General features: G+C 45.4%; 1 protein-coding gene across 1 annotated transcript in view; it reads right to left on the minus strand.

Annotated features, from left to right (window-relative positions):
• The window catches only part of LOC144697119 (A disintegrin and metalloproteinase with thrombospondin motifs 19-like), a 538,939-nt gene that overhangs the window by 122,904 nt on the left and 401,023 nt on the right, over positions 1–15,012 (minus strand). The gene's annotated exons all lie outside the window — the stretch shown is intronic.

Here is a 15,012-nt window from a genome sequence, read left to right on the forward strand (position 1 = left end):
TCAGGTTTTTCCATTCATTGGTAGTTGAGGGAGAGGGGAAGGTTAAGAAATTTAGACCCTTATATGTTGAACCTAATGTTCTACATGGTGCTGGATTTAACAGTGTGCCGGAGTCCCTTGCCCCCCACCCTGGCTAAAAAGTGAGCCATTAATTGGCCATTAATTGAGTTCAGGTGGGGCTTCCGCTAGTCAGGGACAGGTAGTCCTGCCTCAGAGAGCTGCCAGCCAATCAGAGGCTGGCAGCTCTTCAGTTCAGTCAGCACCATTGGGAGCAGTATCAGTGACAGTACTGCAGCAAGATCAAGAGGAGTTGTGCGGTGCTGGATCCTGCCCAGCAGGTGAGTCTTGGGGTCTATGGTCTCATGGTCCCAAGCTACCAGGCCCTGACAAGGGTGGTAGGGGAGCCTGGCTGGGAGGGGGGGGGGGGGGGGGGGTGGGGTGGGTTTATACCTTGGGTGGGGCTCCGATTGACCCTGGGGAGCCGGTGAAGGAGGGACGACCACCAGACCGTGACTAGCCCAAATAGGGAAATCTGCCAGGATGGGCGATTGGCGTGGGGCTCTCCCACCACCACTTAAATCCCATTGGCCCACTGATGAGTGGGTTTTCCGAAAATATGCCTGGCAGGAGGCCGTAAAATCCTTAGAAGTTTGTCTGGAAATGGGGCCATTTAAATGGTTGGTGGCTACCATGGCAACGGTAGCATCTAAATTTCTGACTCTGAGACCGTGTACTTGGCTGCCCAGGCCTGGATCTGACTGTAATCTGGTGGACCGCCAGCTCAGGGAAAGAACTCCCTCGCAATTTTCAATTAATTTCTTTCTGCCATTACATGGCCGTGGTCTCATCGCAGGCCTCCTTCCACATCAGCTGACTGCCTTTGCTCAAAAAACTGGGCCTGGATTTTATTGTTCTTTAGGCCTCCTATGAACCGGTCTCTAAGATTGATTTCTAAGCTTGTGCCATACCCACAGTGACGAAAGAGTTTAATTAATTTGAGAATGTAGTTTGCAACAGGTTCACTTGGCAACTGCTTCCTTTCATGGAATGCAACTCTCAGTGCAACTCTCATTCTTAGCCGTGCCATGATATGAGTTCAGAATCTCAGTAGTTTCAGAATTATTCATCGTACATTCACAGACAACAAGGTTGGTTTGATACCACCTCAAAAGCACCTGGCCCCATCATGGTGAGGAAAACATTTACTTTCTCCTCAACATCTCTTATTTTATTAGCTTGCAGCCAAATGTGTAACCTTTGTTCATAATTACATCAGTCCTCTTTGTTAGGGTTGAATTCCCCCATTGCCCCCAGGTATGTCTTCAGTGCTTTTTTCTTCAATTACATACCGTGCTGACTTACTGCGCACCTACACAATATGCACACATCTTTCAAACCACTCAAACTTCCTCAAAATCAATTTTAGAAGTCTAAAACAATTGTGTCACAATGTTCTTCAGCCCTTAAGTTCTCAAATGAACTGTAAAAAAGAATTCCATTCTAGTCTCGCCATCACCTTTCTGTTGTGTGTTGCACTGCGTAAGACATTTTCAACTGTAGGCAGCCATTGCTGAACTAACTTTATTTACACCTCCCCAACCAAGAGGGCAGCAGAGAGGCAGCTGTAATACACCACACTATTACTATTAATCATCCTGAATGTTTCAGCAGCACTACAGTTCTATCCTGGTTCTGCAGCCACCTCCTCAAAAGGGCTTGCGGAAGTTCTACCCTGGTGTTAATTCAGTTTCTTCAAATTTTGATGTTGACTCAGCCTTGTCAGTAGTTTTGATTCTAATATTTGCATTCTGCTCAATATGTGCCTTATAAGTAATTAATGGATTATCCCTCCTGCTGCTAGTTGTAATGAAGAGACCACAATTACACATTCACTGCCGTTTCTGGCTCAACCTTAATTCCCAGGCAAGCTATGATATAGCGTAGATAGTGTGGAGATAATTTATTGAGGCTCTGCTCCCAGTTTCGAACCACATTAGATGAGAAGTAATGGACAGGGATATAACACGATTGATTTGTTTCTGCAACCTGTGCTCCCACCTGGCAAGTCCCTACACTGGAATCAAAGGCTTAATTTATGCCTTACAATTTCACTATTTCTTCTGCCATTTCCACTGACTTGGAAGGTGGAAGAAGTCAATGCATTAAGAAATTAGCTGGATTTTCCACCCATTGACTATGAATGGACAAATATCTAGCCATAATATTTTGGCTGGAAATTGCATTCAATATTTAGCTAGATTTGAAGTACTTTCCAGTACTAGTCCTTCACTGTTCCACTGTGTACTTTCTTGCTGTTTCTGGTCCTGTGAGGCTGTAACAATATTTGTAATTTATACAGAATAAAGTTCATTATGTTCTCAGATTGTTACGTTCTGTCTAGCTGCTAAATGAGCCAGCCACATGCTTTGTTAGTACAAAACCTGTTAGAACCAGCTCTTAGACACAGTATTGAACTTTGAATTTGTGTATTTGTATGAAGCAGTAAAGAATTTAATGAACACAATGTGAATTGTAAGTCTGTTGCAGATCTTTTCTATTTCACTATCTGAATGGTAATCTAGAACAAATATGTATATTATTCTTTTTGGGATTCCATGGGGTACAATCCTATGGGCAAGCGGAGGTGCAGGCTACAAGCCCTGGCCTGAATGGTGAGACTTGATGCACCCCTGATACTGGGCCTCAGGACTGATTCCAATGGGTTGGGCAAGTGGTGCAGAGTTGCTGGTGAATCATCAGTGAATACTGAGCTTATGCTGGCATCACAGTGGATGTCAGTTCAGTGAAGAAGGGTGGGCGATTGGACTTTGGTGACTGGGGGTGGACCTTGGGTATCGGCGAATAGGAAGGCCAGTGGTATTGTCTGTGGGGTGAAGGCTGCATTGGCTGGGGAGGGAGAGGTAGTGGGGGCTGGGTGGGTGTCAGGCCAGTGGGGTTTATAGCTGGAGAAGGCGATCAGTAACCAGGTTGTAGAGGGGTGGGAGTTGGGGGGTGGTCAGGGCACGAGGGGGAGGAGCGGCCCTGTTCTTTAACATGTGATTGAGAGGAATACTCCTGTTCCTCCATTCTCCACATTCAGATGAGCACAGGAGTCTTTCCTGCTAGCTAGCGCCATGTGGCTGTGGGAGTGATGCACTGGAGTGATCCAACATCTACTATGGAACCTGTAAGAAGCACTGGATTCTAATTTAAATAAATCACTCTTCACTCTCAATGTTGCAAACATACACTCCTTCTGCCAGTGCAACCTACAGTCCCAATATGGTGGGTAGCACATTTATGGCCAGTTAACGCATGAAGAAGGTCTGATCTTCCAAGCAGCATCAATGATGGACCGATTACCGCTGCACTCGAAAATTCTCCAGACTTGACACTGCTGTACATTTCTTCCAGGGTCTTCAGATCCCAATTTTCACAGAACTGCGCAGCACAGGGGAACTCCGTTGGAGTGGAGTAGGACTGGGGGGGAGACAGGACATGCCCCCTTTTTTAGGGCAATAGCTGCCATATGGCAAGTTTAAAAGTTCAGTCTTAATGTTAGTGAATGGATGAGTGAATGGGTGGGTGAATGGTAAGTGAGTAGGTGGATAAGTGGGTAGGATGGGTAGGCGGTAGGTGACATGGCAAATAGGTGGGTGATCTGGTAAATGGGCAGGTGGGTGAGATGGTGGCTGGGTGAGGTGGGTGTGGGTAGTCAGGTTGGGGGGGGGTAGTCAGTTGGTCAGGAGGGGTAGCCGGGTTAGATTCGGAGGGGTAGTCAGATCTGGTTGGAGGATGAGATTGGGTGGTTGGAGACATTTGCAGAGTGTCCTGGGAGCAGGGTAGTTACCCATCGGAAGTTTAAACTTCCTAGGCAATTCTCATGCAGGTGCGTGCATCAGGACTTCCACAGGGTCCCAATGATCATCTTCAGTCGTATGTCCAGTCTTCGATAATTCAGAGGCCAGAAGATTTGGCCCAAGTGTTCTACATGAACAAGACCTTTGGTTAGAGAACCAAGAGAGTTATCAACACTTTAAAATAATCTAGCTGGTATGCAAACTTTTAAGATAAATGTTAAATTATTCAAAGTTCACTGGGGCTGAAATCCTAGAATAACTCCCATGTTGTGTTCGCCCAGCACCTCCAGCATTGACTCTCTCATGCCATCACCAAAACCCAGACTCCAGGTGGGCCTCATAACTGCCACTAATTTGGCCAGCCCACTTGCTCCCACTTCTCATAATGGCTGCCAATGCTCCGCTCCATGGATCACAGATTAGGGATGCAGGGACTTCTGCTGTGGCTCCTCATCTATTCCCATTCCCTTCACTGATGACCTTGTTTGAGGTGGATGGAGTTTCCAGCCACTATAAGGCTCTGTAAAAACAATGGGGGAAGGATAACCCAGCACACCCGAGCCTTGGCCTAAGTCATAGCCCCACTGTTACTCTTCTATCAGAGCGGGAGTGCTGACAGAACCATGGACATTTGGCCCTTTTTAAAAAAAAAAAATACTTTTAACAGAGAGGGCTGTTCAATGGAAAATATTTCCCACAATTTGGCTAATATATCAAAATGTTTTAATATCTTTTGCTCATGACTACGATAGACTTGCCACAGTTCCATGGAAATCAAACATCTCAGGTCAGGCAGTTGATCAAAAGGTGGTCATCTAACATAAGTGAGTAATGGGCTGATGTGGCTTATAGTCCTAGTATAAGTTGAGATTCATAAATAATTTGAATAGTTCCAACCAGCAGAGTACGCAGTGTCAACCAGAAGGTGCTAAATGTAATAAAAAAAGTTTGTTCTGCTTGGAATTGGGCTTCGTGTCTATACAGAGCTGCTCCCTGAAGGAATCATCACTGACATCAGCACAATGGCTTTTTGCCAAATGTCAGATTCAAAATGTTAACTCACCACAAGGCAGTTTGGAGTCAATCCAATTTTTCCTAACAGAAAGGCAAGACCTTAAATATGTTGAGTATTTTACTAGAAGTACTTCCTCCAGTACTGTGTACGTTTTAAGATGAAAAGAATATTTGAAATAAATAATAAACCTGTTAACCAATGAGACAGGTCGTCTCAATATTTACAAAGTTAAAAAAAACATAGGCCTTTGCTGGAATAAATCCAACTTTGAATTGATAATATTTATGCTAAAGTCACTTTCCGAGGTAAATGGTAGAAGCCATCTGCCATCCTCAGAAACAAATTTTCCTTGCAGCGCTGCTATTGACGGGGAGGAAAGCATACCTACTAGCATAGGAGCAAGCCTTCAGGTCCATTACTACTCAAGACCATGATCTATGGAACTGTAAAAATTTGCCCTAGATGTATTAAGGGTGCAATTAACACTCTATTTTAAAAAGTTGGAAAAAAGTGATTGCAATACTGTCCAACTAAATACACAGAACTTATGTTTCATAGTACAGAAGCAGCATTTTTTGAATTCCTTTCTAATCATTTTCACCTAGCTGTTGGGCAACAGAATAAAAAATTACCTCCTCAATGAATGTATTAGTCCAATGTTAATGCTACATTGTTACAATTGGATACAACATAGTTAAGGCAACAAAATATATTTTGAATTTGTGTTTTCCTTTCCTGCTATTGCAGAACATTTAGAAATACCTAAATAGTTGCATAGTCAAAACTTCTGTGGAGATTATCTTATGCATGAGCAGCCAGGAAGAAAGAGGAAATAAAAGTATATCTATCCATCAGCACTGTAATTATGTAATTATCATTTCACCATTTACAAATGGGTTATACTCAGAAACCATGTCTGAAATTACAAACCAAAACAACATACAGAAATGTTGGCGTCTAATAATATCAAGGTATGTCATTTCTTGATATAATAGCCTTGAAATTAATAGGAAGTCAATTTTCCAAATGTGATTGTCCACATCTTGAACCTATTGAGATGGTTAACTATTTGTTCAATTTCTTCCATTTAAACATGTGCGACAACAGGCCTATTTGTTCAAGTGGAACTGCACTTAGTTCTTCAAATACTTTTGTGCATTTAAGCTACACATACAGGAGGCAATTCCCAAATTGAGAAGGGGTATAAAATTGATGAGTTCTGATGAAAGGTAATCAACCTGAAACACTAACTCTGTTTCTCTCTCCACAAAAGCTGGAAGACCTGCTGAACATGTCTAGTATTTTGTTTTTATTATAGATTTCCAGCATCCACCATATTTTGCTTTTCTAAAATTGATGGTACCAGACTGCCCTTTTCCCCTTGCCGGATTTCAAGTTCCAGACTGGACAACTTAAAACATGTGATTGGAAGAGTGCTGTAGGAGTGATAGTTTCACATTTTGTTGGACACTTGGACAAATTTTGGAACAACTGAGGAACAAATGAAGGTTGGTTGACTCATTATCCATATCAACAGAAATTTCCCGACACCAAGATTAAATAGAGGCATAGGTGTGAGCTTTAGCTACTGAATTCATGGATATGGAGAGAGAGGTTTACTGAAAAGGAGATGGGGAAAAGTTAAGAATAAGTAGAATGGAGGAAAGAATATTGATCTATGTAAGGGAGAAGGGTTCCAAGAAGTAACGATGGGACAAAGTTGAAATGTCTATATACAAATGCACCTAGCATTAGGGATTAAATTGCAGAACTACAAGGACTTATGGTGATGAGATAGTGTGATGTAACTTCAAAAGGAACTTGGCTTCAGATGAGGCAGAATAGGGATATAAACAACATTTTCAGAAGAAATAGTGAAAGCAAAATAAGGGATGAAGATTGGGAAAGTGGAATTATTAAAGTGGGACATAATTATAGCATTAAAAGAAAGGATATTATGGTAGGTGCTGTTCTGACTAGGCAGGAATGAAATTCAACATCAGCAGGAGGACAATTCAGGAGGTAGGAGATCAATCACTTGTAATACACATGGAAGTCAATTGAAAGGAACATCAGGCAGGCTGTCTTTTATCTTGAAAGGAAAAGGCTTAATGGTGATCTAATAGAGGTCTTTAAAATTATGTAAATTTTTGATAGAGTAGACACAGATAGAATATTTCCATTTGTGGCGAAGAGCAAAACTAGAGGCCATCAATATAAGATAGTCACCAAGAAATATAATAGGGTATCCAGAAAAAAACTTTTTTACCCAAAGAGTGGTGAAAATGTGGAATTCGCTACCACAGCATTTGAAGTGAATCATATAGGTGCATTTAACGGGAGGTTAGATAAATATATGAGGGAGAAGGGAAAGATACCAGTGTCCAAATCCATGAGTGTAAATATATCTATAGTTTCTGCATCTGTAACAAGGGGGCATTTACTTAGAAATGGTATTGAAATCATAAAGAGGGGGGTTTAGAAGAATATTTTCACGCACAAAAGTTTATTTAAAATATGGAATGCATTATTGCAAGGGGTAAAGTAGCTTTTCAAGGGAGGCTAATTACAGCTTTTAAAAGAGAATTAAGCAAATACTGAAAGGAAAAAATAATAAAATGAGTAGGCAAATGAAAATGAAAAGCTTCAATATGGTGCTAGCACTTGGACAGGCATGGTGAGCTGAACTTTCTATGATTGAATATTACAAATGATAATGCTATGGTCTCAAAAAGAAATTCCATCTGGTGGATAACTGGCATTTCTTTTGATATTGGCAAGTTCAGGAAATGGAAGGAAGGGAGGAATTCAGGAAAATTACAATCACCAGAGAAGTGGTGCTGAGTAAATTGTTGGAGCTGCGGGCTGACAAGTGCCCAGGTCCTGATGGACTTCAACCTAGGGTCTTAAAAGAAGTGGCTAGTGAGATAGTTGATGCACTGGTTTTAATTTTTTGAAACTCCCTAGATTTGAAACTCCCATTCGATTGGAAGATAGCAAATATAGCTCCATTATTCAAAAAGGGAGACAGAAAGTGGGAAACTACAGGCCAGTTAGCTTAAAATCTGTCACAGGGAAAATGTTAGAAGCTATTATTAAAGAAGCTATTGCAGGGTACTTGGATAAATTCAAGGTAATCAGGCAAAGTCAACATGGTTTTGTGAAGGGGAAATCATGTTTCACCAACTTATTCTCCCACAAAAGGAAACATCCTCTCCACATCCACCCTGTCAAGGCCCCTCAGGATCTTATATGTTTCAATCAAATCGCCTCTTACTCTTCTAACCTCCAGCGGATACAAGCCTAGCCTGTCCAACCTTTCCTCATAAGATAACCGGCCATTCCAGGTATTAGTCTGGTAAACCTTCTCTGAACTGCTTCCAACGCATTTACATCTTCCCTTAAGTAAGATGACCATACGGTATACAGTACTCCAGATGTGGTCTCACAAGTGCTCTGTATAAATGAAGCATTACCTCCCTACTTTTGTATTCAATTCCCCTCACAATAAATGCTAAAATCTATTAGCTTTCCTTATTACTTGCTGTACCTGCATGCTGGCCTTTTGTGATTCATACACTAAGAAACCCAGATCCCTCTGCATCTCAGAGCTCTGCAATCTCTCACCATTTAGATAATATGCTTCTCTTTTATTCTTCCTGCCAAAATGGTCAATTTCACATTTTTCCACATTATACTCCATCTGCCAGATCTTTGCCCACTCACTTAATCTATCTATATCTTTTTGTAGCCTCATGTCCTCTTCACAACTTACTTTCCTACCTATCTATGTATCATCAGCAAAATTGGTGTTTGTGGGTGTTAGGAATAAATTTTATTTTAATGTTTAAGTTTTATTTGTATTTCTACATCTGTGTGTTAAGAAAAGGTCAAGTTGAGTTTAAGTTTCCCTTTTAAAGGTGCCTGCATTTCTAATGAGAGTTTACGACTGGAAGAGAAGTTAGGCAAACACAAGAGTAGAAAACTGGGATGTTGCCTAGCATCAGGGGTCCAGAGAGGCAGGTCCCTCCTACAGACATGCACATAGAAGAAACTAGAAACAGCAGCTTGCTTTGGAAGCTGTTTGAGTTCAGCTGGTTTTGAGGACAGTTGCCAGGCAGAAGCAACCTAGAAGTGGCGGAAAGCCAGTCCCAAGCTAAAGTCAGTTGAAAGTAGCTGCCAGAGAGAGACTAGAGTAAAAGGGACAGATAGCAAGTCCCAAACTAAAGAAGAAAGTCCCCAAAATCCAAGGCAGTGGAACAGGAGAAAGTCCTAAGAAGACCTTCTAGTCAAAGGAAGGACAGGAACCTAGAAAAGGTCGTGTCTGTGGATGTGAAAGTAAGGAGCAGAGAGGAAGGCTCCAAGCTCCAAGCTTAAAGGAAGCAAATTTAAAGCGAAAGGCCAAAAGGTCCAAAGAAATGGGTGAAGGTCTAACTCTTTGCTATGGGCATGTGAAGCATTGGTGTACTGTTGACGGCCAAGTCAGTGAGAGAGAGTACATGAAGGAAAGCTTGAATGCATATGGTGACCCAGGGGAGAGGAACGTTGGAAGGAGAGTTCGAAACCCTGGAGGTGAACTCTTGCAGAGCTCAAGTATCTGAGAGAAAGCATCAGTTTGGGAGAAGATTCCAAGGCGTGTTCTTGGAAAGTGGAGATTGGAAACCCTCGTGTGAAAGACTAAGTTCAGTGAGACTGATTAGCTCATTGTGTGACAAGCGTCTGGGGGGAGTTAAGGAGAGATCCATAGCATCTGGTTGAGGTGGCATCTGTCACTTGGTTCCAGAGTGTCTGACTACAGGTCACCAATTGGTTTATATGGACTGTGTACTTACTGTGAACATTAAAATATAAGATAGCTTTTGTAAATTGTGTTCTCCTTACAAAGCTGTGTATATCTGTAAAGATATATTTGTGGGCGAAGGAGTATTTGGAATTGGTGAATCTTAAGGTTACGAGTACGAGAAGCACTTTGAATTCAGGCGTTGGTGAGGTTTTTTTTTAAGAGGTGGTGAGACTGCAAGACGGCTTTGGCAATTGATAAGACTTGTCTGGGAGTAGAAGATATAACTCTGATTGGGTTGCACAAAATAACCAAGAGTAAGTTAACAGAGTTGGCAGGTAAGTTAAAATTGGGGTTACCTGTGGGGGCTAGAAATTCAGATATAAATAAAAGTATAGCACAGCATCTACAGTTGGAAGTGATATTTGACACTAGTGAGTCACTGCTGTTTGAAATGAAGAAGCTTGAATTTGAACAAGCAAAGGAACTGAAAAAACATGAATTAGAAGTAAGGGAAAGAGAAATAGCTTTTAAAAGGGAGCAAGCAGAAAGGCAGGAGAAAGAAAGGAAGCTGGAACTGGAATTTCAGGAAAGAGAGAAAAAGAGAAAACCTGCTTAAAAGGCTGTAAGTTAAAAAAGAGATCTTGGATTCTGTGGAGAGTGCTGATGATGAAAAAACCTTGAACCTAAAACCCAGTGGGGAGATATTTAGATTTGTACAAGTTCTTCCAAAGTTTGAGGAAAAAGATGTTGAAGTGTTCTTTATTTCATTTGAAAAGGTAGCTAAACAGATGAAATGGCCACAGGAGTACTGGATGTTATTATTACAATCAAAGTTGTTGGGTAGAACGCATGAGGTATATGCTTCGCTGTCTGAAGAAGTATCGATGAATTATGATGTGGTGAAAAGGCTATTTTGAGTGCGTATGAGTTGGTTCCCGAAGCATACAGGCAGAAATTTAGGAATATGAGAAAAACAGCCTGGGCAAACTTATATTGAGTTTGAGAGGGTAAAACAAAATAATTTTGACTGGTGGATATGGGCTTTAAAAATAGAGACAACATATTCTTCCTCTTAGGGAAGTAATTCTTCTGGAAGAATTTAAAGACTCAATCACTTTGGTAGTGAGAACGCATGTGGAGGAACAGAGGGTTCAAACTGTAAGACGAACAGCAGAGATGGCTGATGATTGAGTTAGTTCTTGGAGCTAAACCTTTTTATCGTCACCCTTTCAAATCGGAAAAGGATAGAAAGTGGGAAAGTGAGAGGAAGGTAGGTAGTCAGGGAAGAGGAATGGCTGGGAATTCCCAGGAAGTTTTTTCTCAGAATAAAAAGGAAGGTGCTGAGGGTAGGAGTAACATTCGGAAATTGAAGTGTTTTCATTGTAATAAAGTGGGGCACATGAAGTCAGTGTTAGAAATTACTGGGAAAATCTGTTGGAGTTATTGTGGTACAGAAAAGTTCTGGAAGTAAAAGTTCTGTGGGTTCTGAGGTTCAGGCACAGGAATAAAACAATGGGGAGAATTTTCTCCCCATCGAGTGGGCCATTTGGGAGCGGGCGCGGCCGGGCGCAGAGCCGATTGCCGCCCGCGATCGGCCCGGCGCCTCCATTTTACATGGGTGGGCCAGTTAAGGCCCGCCCAGTGTGAAGCACAACTCCTGAGGATAGCGGGACTGAGAGGGCAGCGGCGGGACTGCAATGACCGCCGGATTCAAAGGCGACCTGTTCAAATAGAGCGCAGACAACCTGGCAAAGGCTGTTCATTGTGGCCAACAGAAGGGCTCCCCAGAGCGCTGCTGGAGAGCAGACCAGGCAGGAGGGTAGGGCAGCGGGGCAGTGCGCCCCTTGGTTTTCTGATGAGCGCCTAGTTACATTCCTGGAGGAGGTGGCAGCATGGTGGGAGGTCCTCTTTCTGAAGGACAGGATGAAGAGGCCCCCTCACCTGACCAAATGTGCCTGGGAGGAGGTGGCAGAGATAGTCAGCTCCCATGACGTGGTGTGATGCACGTTGGTCCAGTGCCGCAAGCAAGTCAATGGCCTCTTGCGCTTGGGAAGGGTGAGTGCCATGTTGGCAGACATCACTTAACACAGCGGGTAGGCTTCCCCCCCAGCAGCACCCCCCCAACTCTGAGTGCAGTTACAGTATTAAATCCTTCACGGCAAGTTTCTCTCGTTGGGTGGGCCAGCAAATATTGCCCATGCCTAGTTCACCATGAGAGGGTAGTGCTGAGATGGGTTCTGCACCAGCAGCATGTGGTAGACTGACACCCAGCGTACTGTTTTGGGGGCTACCTCAAGGATCTGCACCTAGGGGCAGTGCTGGAGCTGTAAAACATGTCAAAGTCAGGCTGCTGACATGCTGGGAGGGGAGCTTCCAGGTGGCGGGGCACCCATCCATCTGCTGGCCTTGGCATTCCATGTGCTTGTGCGTCCTTGCTTTGCAAGGTTAGACTGTGTGGTGCCAAATGTGATGGAGGCAGCATGTGGGCAAGGGGGGGTGGGTCAGCCCTGGCTTCTTGGTGTGAGTGTGCGGCAGCTGCAGGGTGACACAGCACTGGAGCCCTGCAATGTCCCATTCTGGCTGGGGTGGCAAGGATGTGATGGGAATCCAGATACAGGGTGGACCAATCAATGTTCCTCTCTTCTTTTCAGGAGATGGTTGCACACAATGCCGCCGAGCAGATGTGGACTGGCGGATGCCAGGCCCAGTTGGCCATCAATAGGTATGGGCAGGAAGCGATGGATCTGGGGAGGCACCATGCGCCCAGGTCCACCAGTGGCAGTGAGGCTGGGGTGCCACAGGGAGGTAAGATTGCTGAGCACTGAGGTCACCATGTGTCCCCCTGCAGCCATGGCACTGCTGAATACTCAGTGATTGAAGTTAGCAACATGGGTTGACCATTGATTATGGAAGGATGAGTGCATACTGATCCGGAGGACAATGTCTCCACTTTAATTAATCAAGTGTCCTTATTCTTCCATTTAGCATCATCGGAGCAGGGCCATGAGGAGGAGGCAGAGGGGCCACCTCTGACATCTGAGGGTCCTGAACAAATGGACTCACCAGCGTCACACCATCTCTGCCAGACAGGCACCAGTGCAAATACTGGCACCGGTGGGAATTAGATCGTCGGCTAGTGTCCCTGGGCACAGCAGTGAGGGAGTGGGCGGAGATAAAGAGTGCCCATGGCGCCGCCAGCTGGGGACCAGGCACATGCTCGGTCGGTTGCCAATGATGTGCCTCTGGAGTCATCCGTGAGGCAGCAGATGCTGGAAGTGCAGCAGGGTATGCAGAAGGAACTGGTGGAGATACATGAGGCAATGCGTGGCATGGTGCCTGTGCTGGAGGAGTCCATGCGGAGTATCACCGATGCAAAGAGCCTCATGGCCGGCACCATGCATCCTCCATGGAGAGAATGGCGACTCTTGTGGAGAAGCTCCTCCAGGAGAACAATCAGGGCCTATTGGGGTTGCCCTCGAACCTGCAAGCCCTCACAGCAGCATTGACCTCAGCTGGTCAGTGCCAGTGTGGGTAATGGATTGGGCACCAAGCATCACAGCTCAGTGCCCATCCATTAATGGTGAGCAGGGAGGTCCGAAGTGATCCCACGTCGGCACACGAGCAGCTGTCGTCCCTGCGGGCTCCTCTCAAGGCGCTCCGGATGAGGGCAGCAGCTCCTCTGCCCCTCTGCCAGTGATCGTGGGATTCTATGAGGCTGCAGTGACTGGGGAGGTGCCAACCGTGGAACTGGCTGCTCCCTCCCAGGCAGGGCCATCAAAGGCTCCACGGGCCAGAGGATGCACGCCAAGGTCATCGAGGCTAACAGAACAGCAGAGTGAGCAGGCTGTCTCAGGTGCCAGTGCCAGTGAGGGGGGAGCACCTAGACGTAGCACCCGGAAACGTAAACTTAAGGAACCTTAGGCACACCACGGGTTTCTCACTGGTGGTTTTATGTTGCCCGCTATGAGTTGATGACAAGTTGGTGTGATGCTGAACACCTTTGCATTCATTTTATTTTCTGCTTCATTTTGTTAATTCATTAAATTTTGATATGTGAGCATGGCTCAGCAGGATTCCTTACTTCTGCAGGTGGATGGGAACCCATGATGTAATGAGTGAGCAGTTTCTCATTGAGCTTTATTGACAAGGCACATAGTTAATGTTCCTAACCAGGCAGATTTTGCTGTCAGCTACAGAGTATGGAGCCTGCAGCACAGACTTGTGTTGGAGGTCCATTTGTGGTGGGCTAGCTGAAGGTTCATTGGATTAAAGCCTCCCGGGTGTCCCTGCCTCCCTAGAGGTTGCCCAGGTTGCCGTCTATCCCCTGAGCATTCCCGTGTGTGTGCTCATCCTTGCACTCACTGCTGGACTCATCGTGTGCAGCCGGAGCAACTGCATCTACGTCTTCTTCCTCCACTGCATCGCCCCTTTCCAGTGCCAGATTGTGGGGAGCGCAGCATGCAACCACTACCAGCGATCTGGGGGGTACTGGAGTGCGCCCCCTGAACGGTCCAGGCATCAGAAGTGCATCTGAGAAGACCGATGGTTCTCTCTACTACAGCCCTTGCGGAGGCGTGGCTCCAATTGTACCGCTGCTCAGCCTCTGTTCTTGGATGGCGGAGAGGCACCATGAGCCACCTTCTGAGGGGATAGCCCTTGTCATCCAGCAGCCCTCCATCCAGCCGGGCTGGAGCACTGAAGAGCCCCGGCATCTGGGAGTGTCTGAGGATGTAAGTGTCCTGGGAGCTGCCTGTGTTCCTTGCACAGACTTGCAGAATCAGCATCCTGTGATCACACACTATCTGCACGTTCATGGAGTGGAAGCCCTTCCTGTTGACGAAGGCACCGGGCTCACCCGCTGGCACCTTGATGGCCACATGTGTGCAGTCGATTGCACCCTGGACGTGGGGGAAACCAGCAATGGCCGCGAAGCCTCTGGCTCACTCTGTCTGGCTGGCCTCGTCGCAGTGGTAGTGAATGAAAGTCAATGCACACCTGAACAAAGCGTCTGTTACCTGATTGACATAAGTGTGGACAGCTGACTGGGAGACTCTGCAAAGAACACCCACCGGCCCCTGGAAAGAGCCAGAGGCATCGAAGTAGAGGGCAGCCATAACCTTCAATGCCCTTGGCATGGGGTGCCCACCCACACAGTTGGCGCAGATCTCAGGGTCTATCATCTGACAAATGGATGTCACTGTCTCCATTGAGAGACGGAGCCTCCTTCGGCACTGCACCTCAAACATATTGAGGTAGCTGCTTCGCCGCCTGTATACCCTGGCAGCAGGATAGTGGCATCTTCTGCGGCTCCTTCCGCCTTGGACTACCTCTTGGCCCTACGCCCCTTGTGCCTG

The sequence above is a fragment of the Cetorhinus maximus genome, chromosome 2, assembly GCF_964194155.1.
Source record: "Cetorhinus maximus chromosome 2, sCetMax3.hap1.1, whole genome shotgun sequence".
NCBI lineage: Eukaryota > Metazoa > Chordata > Chondrichthyes > Lamniformes > Cetorhinidae > Cetorhinus > Cetorhinus maximus.